This window comes from Haematobia irritans, chromosome 5 (assembly GCF_050003625.1).
Source record: "Haematobia irritans isolate KBUSLIRL chromosome 5, ASM5000362v1, whole genome shotgun sequence".
Taxonomy (NCBI): domain Eukaryota; kingdom Metazoa; phylum Arthropoda; class Insecta; order Diptera; family Muscidae; genus Haematobia; species Haematobia irritans.
Window position 1 is genome coordinate 102,099,192 of NC_134401.1, and position 6,578 is coordinate 102,105,769.

Genomic DNA, 6,578 nt, shown 5'->3' on the forward strand with positions numbered 1-6,578 from the left:
AACAAAATTCCTTTTATCAATATAATAACATTTTAGATGAAGACAATTATATATTTCTTAGAACCAGGTTCACCGAGCCAACATGGTTGCAGGTTAAAATGTTACATGGTCGCCGCAAATATAGCTCCTATCATATTATTTTGCTCTTCGAATATGATTGTAACAATCATGTTTCTTCTCTGCGTGTTCGGGTTGCGAACTATCTAGCCTAGTAAAATTTTATATTATCCAGAATTTTATATCATACAGAATTAAGGGATAATTAAAATACTTTGAGATGGAGACGCAATATGGCATATATTTTCACACTAAAAAAAAGATAGAGAATGAAGATAGAGGAAGCACGCTCAAAAACAAACCCAGCCAAATACATTCAAATCGATGATTTGAGTTTGACAAAGGAAAAGAGATATGCTGGCAAATTTGTTTAGGCAGTAGCCGACTATCAAACCCTTTTTCGGGAGGTTCAAGTGTAGTTCACTTTGGGTTGAGTGAATTACCCGAATTTATTCTGATAATTGGTTGATAGTTTTGCTGCAAGTAGAGGATACTGATGAGGAATGTGGTAATTCCGAAACAGCTGTACATCCAACCATCTTGCAGTCTATAGGGCTTTGCCCAAATAAATTTGACAAGCATACTTTTCCTCTGTTGGTTAAGCTACACTTGTAGTTTAGTCAATGCATGGCTTTAAGCTGAGATCAAAAACAACACTAAAAAAAAGTTTACTTGGATACAAAGATTTTGACCTTGCCTTAAGGATTTTGGTATGGATTTCGAAACAAAGCTGCGGCTTCTTTAAAATAAAGTCATTTTTTAGCGACCTATCTTAAAATATTTCAGTTAATTTAAATACGATTTCTTTAAATTAAATTTCAAAAATGTGAGTTCTTTACTTTAAGGGAAATTTGCCTTAGTTCAAAGACATGTAACTTTAACTGAGGGACGCAATTTGCAATTTAATGAAAAAAATGAAGCAAAGAATACACAGGGGAACAGTGGTTCTGTTGCTTAAGAACTGAATATCGTTTTCCAAGTCGTTTAAGAGATATCGTCATTTGGATCATACTCCTCTTATCCCATCGCTGTTACTAAACCAGAAACATCTGAACAAAAAACAAATGTTGGGATGTTGTTTGGTTCACCACATACTCATGATATTTGTATTAGGATAAATGGTACGTTGATTGAATTTGTAGGTGAAATGAAATGTCTTGGGGTTATTTTGAATACCCATTTGGACTACTCATCGCATGTGAATTCCGTTTTATCTAAAGTTGTTTTCCTCCTTAGAAGACTATACTCCACTAACATATACTTACCTACTAATATTCGAAAAAATGTGGCTTTTGCTTGCTTGATGTCACAGATTAATTATTGTCTTGAGGTATGGTCCGGCACTATAGGGATAAATTTGCGCAGGATTGAGAGGATTGTACATATGATTGTTCGCTATGTTTACCGTCTCCGGTGCTCTGATCATATTTCTGAATATGTTGTAAAATTTCTGGGATGTCGTTTCCAAACTTATATTGACCTTCGTGTATTGCAATGCTTCCGCAAATCAATTACTTCGAATTTACCGCCGTTGTTAAGGAAGCAGTTTGTTTTTTCTAGATCTTCAAGAAATACTCAAATTATTTTGCCACGGTGTCATTCTGGCATGTATGAGCGATCTTTTCTAATTAGAACGTCCCGAATTTGGAAATTATTTTCTCTTTTACCTTCTGTTTTTCGCAAAAGGTTTTTGGGATTTTAGTGCAATCAATTCCTAATTCATTGTTAATGGGCTTTTTCTCATTATTTTGATTTAAATGTTTGTTTTTGGCTGGGAAGCCATATTTATGCTTTTGTTTATATAATCACAGATTATTATTATAATAATATTTTTTTCTCTTATTATTATTACACAGAAAAAAAAAGTGTCTTGTAAATTTAAGGACCATTTTGACTTCCACATAGTTCAACAAATTTACTGTAATATAGTTCATTTTTCGTAACCACAACGAAAATTAACTTAGCTAAAGCAAAACTTATAAAAATTCAGTAAATGTTTTTTAGTTCACTAACTTCGAAATGGGAAGGATTTTTCCTTAAATAAATTTCCAACACAGTAGTTAAGGCATCGTTGATTCTATTATAAAAATACATGGGCAATATAAAAATCTTATTACGAAATGTGGACAATTTAGTAAGACAAAATTTTGTATGGAAAAAAAATTTTTGTAGTAAAAATTAACTTAACGACATTACCGATTCGTACGATGACTACTTACAGATTATTTCCCTTTTTATTATATGTTGGAGTGTTTTTACTCACATTGAAAATTTTAGTTAAAATAGAATAAAAATTAGTTAATATAATCCTTGACAGGTGTATATAATTTTTATAGATTCCTCATAGATTTGGTATATATTTTACCTTAACTTATAGATAGAATTCCTACTAATGAATAAACGTGCTACTGGAAAATGTGAGTGCATCATGCGAGGGAGTTTTTAGAGACATTTTGTGTATATCTCGTATGATTGTTTGTGTTTGTTATTGCGTCATTTATGCTGTTGTTGGTTGTTTTGATTCTAGAGACAATGGAATGTTCCTTGTGTGTTGTTGGTATCTTTTGTGGTGAGAGTTGTTTTTTTTGCAATAGCAAGATCAGAAAGGGAACGTGTGTGTGTGTGGAGTTGTTTTTCTTTACGGCAGGTATGTATCCCTTATGACTATTTGTGTCTTTCAGTTTTATTGTTGCATTCAGTTATGTTGATGCATTTATGAAGTGCACACGTGGATTTAATTTTGCAAAATTGTACGTGCGGTATTGGTGTTTATTAATGAAAATACATTTATTTCGAAACATTTTAGAAACTGAGAAGTGACTGATGTGATGTTAGAGGAATCAAAAACGCTTTTTATTGATAAAAAAACAAATAACAGATTAAGGAACTGTATATTTCTGTTAATATGTTAGTTTAAAATTAGTGCGGATTTTAAATTGATTTACATAAAAAATATACAACATGAGTGGTAATAGGATGATTTATATTTATTCTACATCTGGATCACAGGTTGAGAAGCAACCATTTTTTTGAATCTATATTTTTTATGTTACAGCAATTCCTACAGGTGAGTACTAAGTTCGAGTTTAGCCGCTAAAATTAAAAATAAATCACTAAGCAAAGTATAAAATTATACGTCTTCGATACAAATTTAAATATAACTTGATGGAGAATAGCCCAAATCAAGTTTTTTTTATAAAGATTATTTTTTATAATGGATTATTAAAGAAAACTTATCATGGAAATTGCAATTTTAGCCGCTAAACTCGAACTTAATATCCACCTTAAATACTAAATGCTATACTGACAAGTGGAAATTATGTCTAATTTTATAATATTTTTTATTTCAATTATATTCTGAGAATAATTTCAATAACGTCCCATTTGTCCATGGATATGATTCCAATAATGTACCTACTGGATGGATTTTTCAATGTGGTAAGTTTTTCTGTAAACGGTATTTTGTCCGTTTTTAATAAAACCAAAATTTCAATTTATTAAAAATTATTTTTTTCACTTGCAGGTAGGCAGGTCTCGTAATGGTAATTTTTTGAATATTCTTACTGTTTAATACTAATTAAGCTGATATCCTTATTGGCTCTAGGAAATACTCTTGAAAACCGTAAGTTAAAGATCAATATGAACGATAGAATTAATTAATTAATAATATTTTTCTTATATTTTGTATAACTTCAGATGCCTCTAAGCCAAATCCGCCCAACAAAAGTTAGCCAAAATCGATGAAATTGGACAATTCAAATGAATATAGCAACTTATGCCACATATATCTTTCATATGGATAGAAAACATGGACATTTAAATTAATTAGTTTAGTCCTAATAACATAGAATATTACTCTTTTGAAGAAGCAATTACTAACTACCGACAAGTAAATGCGTCCAACGTACTAATAAAAATATTTCCTCTATTGTATACCATAAGCCATAGTTTTGTGTAATATAATAATAATTCTTTGAAATAAAATACTGGTGGTTATAGAAAATTGACTTGTTTTGTACGAAAAATTTCTTAGTTGTATACAGGCTTTTTGTACTTTTGATTCCTCAATTTCTCTACTTTTTTGAAAATTATACCGACAAACAGTTTATTTCAAACCAATTTCTTAATACAGGTTTCCCAAAAAATTGTTAATTTTTCCGGATAGCAGGAATATTTTGAATGAGTTTAACTATATTCTTCCCACAGCATAGTAATAATGAACTAAAATACGATGTAATACATGAACTAATTTATAAGAAAATCATGAACTTATCTAGATGAAAAAAATCTTTGGCGCCAAATCATGGTCATTCTTACTATGGGTTAGTTCATTTTTCATAAAAAATAGTAAACTTTTTTTTCGGTGTAGTTTGTAAATAGTATATAACTTGATTTCATAATTAATATTTAACAGGATTATAATGCTATGTAATATTGATAAATTGGCCTTTTTGGCTTTTAATATTGCAATAAATAAATGAAATGAAATTCATCGTCTTCGGAAAAGAATGGAAGTATGTTTTTTTTAGAGGAACAATAAAATTTATAGGCATTATGAGTTTGCTACCGCACCATAAACATAAAATAATCTGTTACTTAATTTTATTTAATTCTTAGAATAATAAAAAACTAACTTATTACATACAAACACTTGCACATTAGAAAATGTTATTTTTGTATGGAAATCACGATTTATATCAATTCAGTAAATCGTGAACAAAATCAAAAGTTGTGCACCGATTGTAATGAAAACGAAAAACGATTGTAAAAAAAAACTGCGCATTTTGTCCCATTTTGATTTTTTATGAATTTTTAAAGAACAACATTTTTTTGTTAAAAATATAAATTTTTTTCAAAACTTAAACGATATCTCTAAAACTACTTGGAAAATTTAAAAACAATGTAAAGACGGCTTACAGAGAATATTGTTAGGGATTTTCTGATATTTTTATACCCACCACCATAGAATGGTGACGGGGGTATAATAAGTTTGTCATTCCGTTTGTAACACATCGAAATATCGATTTCCGACTATATAAAGTATATATATTCTTGATCAGGGAGAAATTCTAAGACGAAATAACCATGTCCGTCTGTCTGTCTGTCTGTTGTAATCACGCTACAGTCTTCAATAATGAAGCAATCGTGCTGAAATTTTGCACAAACTCGTCTTTAGTCTGCAGGCAGGTCAAGTTCGAGATGGGCTATATCGGTCCAGGTTTTGATATAGTCCCCATATAAACCGACCTCCCGATTTGGGGTCTTTGGCTTATAGAAATCATAGTTTTTATCCAATTTGCCTGAAATTTTAAATCTGAAGGTATTTTCGAACCATAAATAGGTGTGCCAAAAATTGTGAGTATCGGGTCATGTTTTGGTATAGCCCCCATATACACCGATCTCCCGATTTTACTTCTTGGGCTTCTACAATCCGCAGTTTTTATTCAATTTACCTGAAATTCGAAATCTAGAGGTATTTTAGAACCATAAAGAGGTGTGCCAAAAATGGTGAGCATAGGTCCATGTTTTGGTATGGTCCCCATATAAACCGACCTCTCGATTTGGGGTCTTGGTCTTATAGAAATCGTAGTTTTTATCCACTTTGCCTGAAATTTTAAATCTGAAGGTATTTTCGAACCATAAATAGGTGTGCCAAAAATTGTGAGTATCGGGTCATGTTTTGGTATAGCCCCCATATAGACCGATCTCCCGATTTTACTTCTTGTGCTTCTAGAATCCGCAGTTTTTATTCATTTTACCTGGAATTAGAAATCTAGAGGTATTTTAAAACCATAAAGAGGTGTGCCAAAAATGGTGAGCATCGGTCCATGTTTTTATATGGTCCCCATATAAACCGACCTCCCGATTTGGGTCCTGGGCTTATAGAAATCGTAGTTTTTATCCAATTTGCCTGAAATTTTAAATCTAGCGGTATTTCATGACCATAAAGAGGTGTGCCAAAAATGGTGAGTATCGCTGCATGTTTTGGTATAGCCCCCATATACACCGATCTTCCGATTTTACTTCTTGGGCTTCTACAATCCGCAGTTTTTATTCAATTTACCTGAAATTCGAAATCTAGAGGTATTTTAGAACCATAATGAGGTGTGCCAAAAATGGTGAGCATCGGTCCATGTTTTGGTATGCTCCCCATATAAACCGACCTCTCGATTTGGGGTCTTGGTCTTATAGAAATCGTAGTTTTTATCCAATTTGCCTGAAATTGGAAATCTAGAGATATTTTCGGTGTGCTGAAAAAGAGGTGTGCTGAAAACGGTGAGTATCGGTTCATATTTTAGTATAGCCCCATAAGAACGATCTCCCGATTTAACTCCTTGGGTTTCTAGAAACCGTAGTTTTTATCCGATTTGCCTGAAATCGTAAATATTCTGGTATTTTAGGCTCACAAAAACGTGTATCGGATTAAGTTTTTATCGGTCCATTTGATAATGCCCCCATATAGACCGATTTCACTTCTTGAGGGTATAGAAGGCGCACTGATCAATAAAATTGCTTGAAAC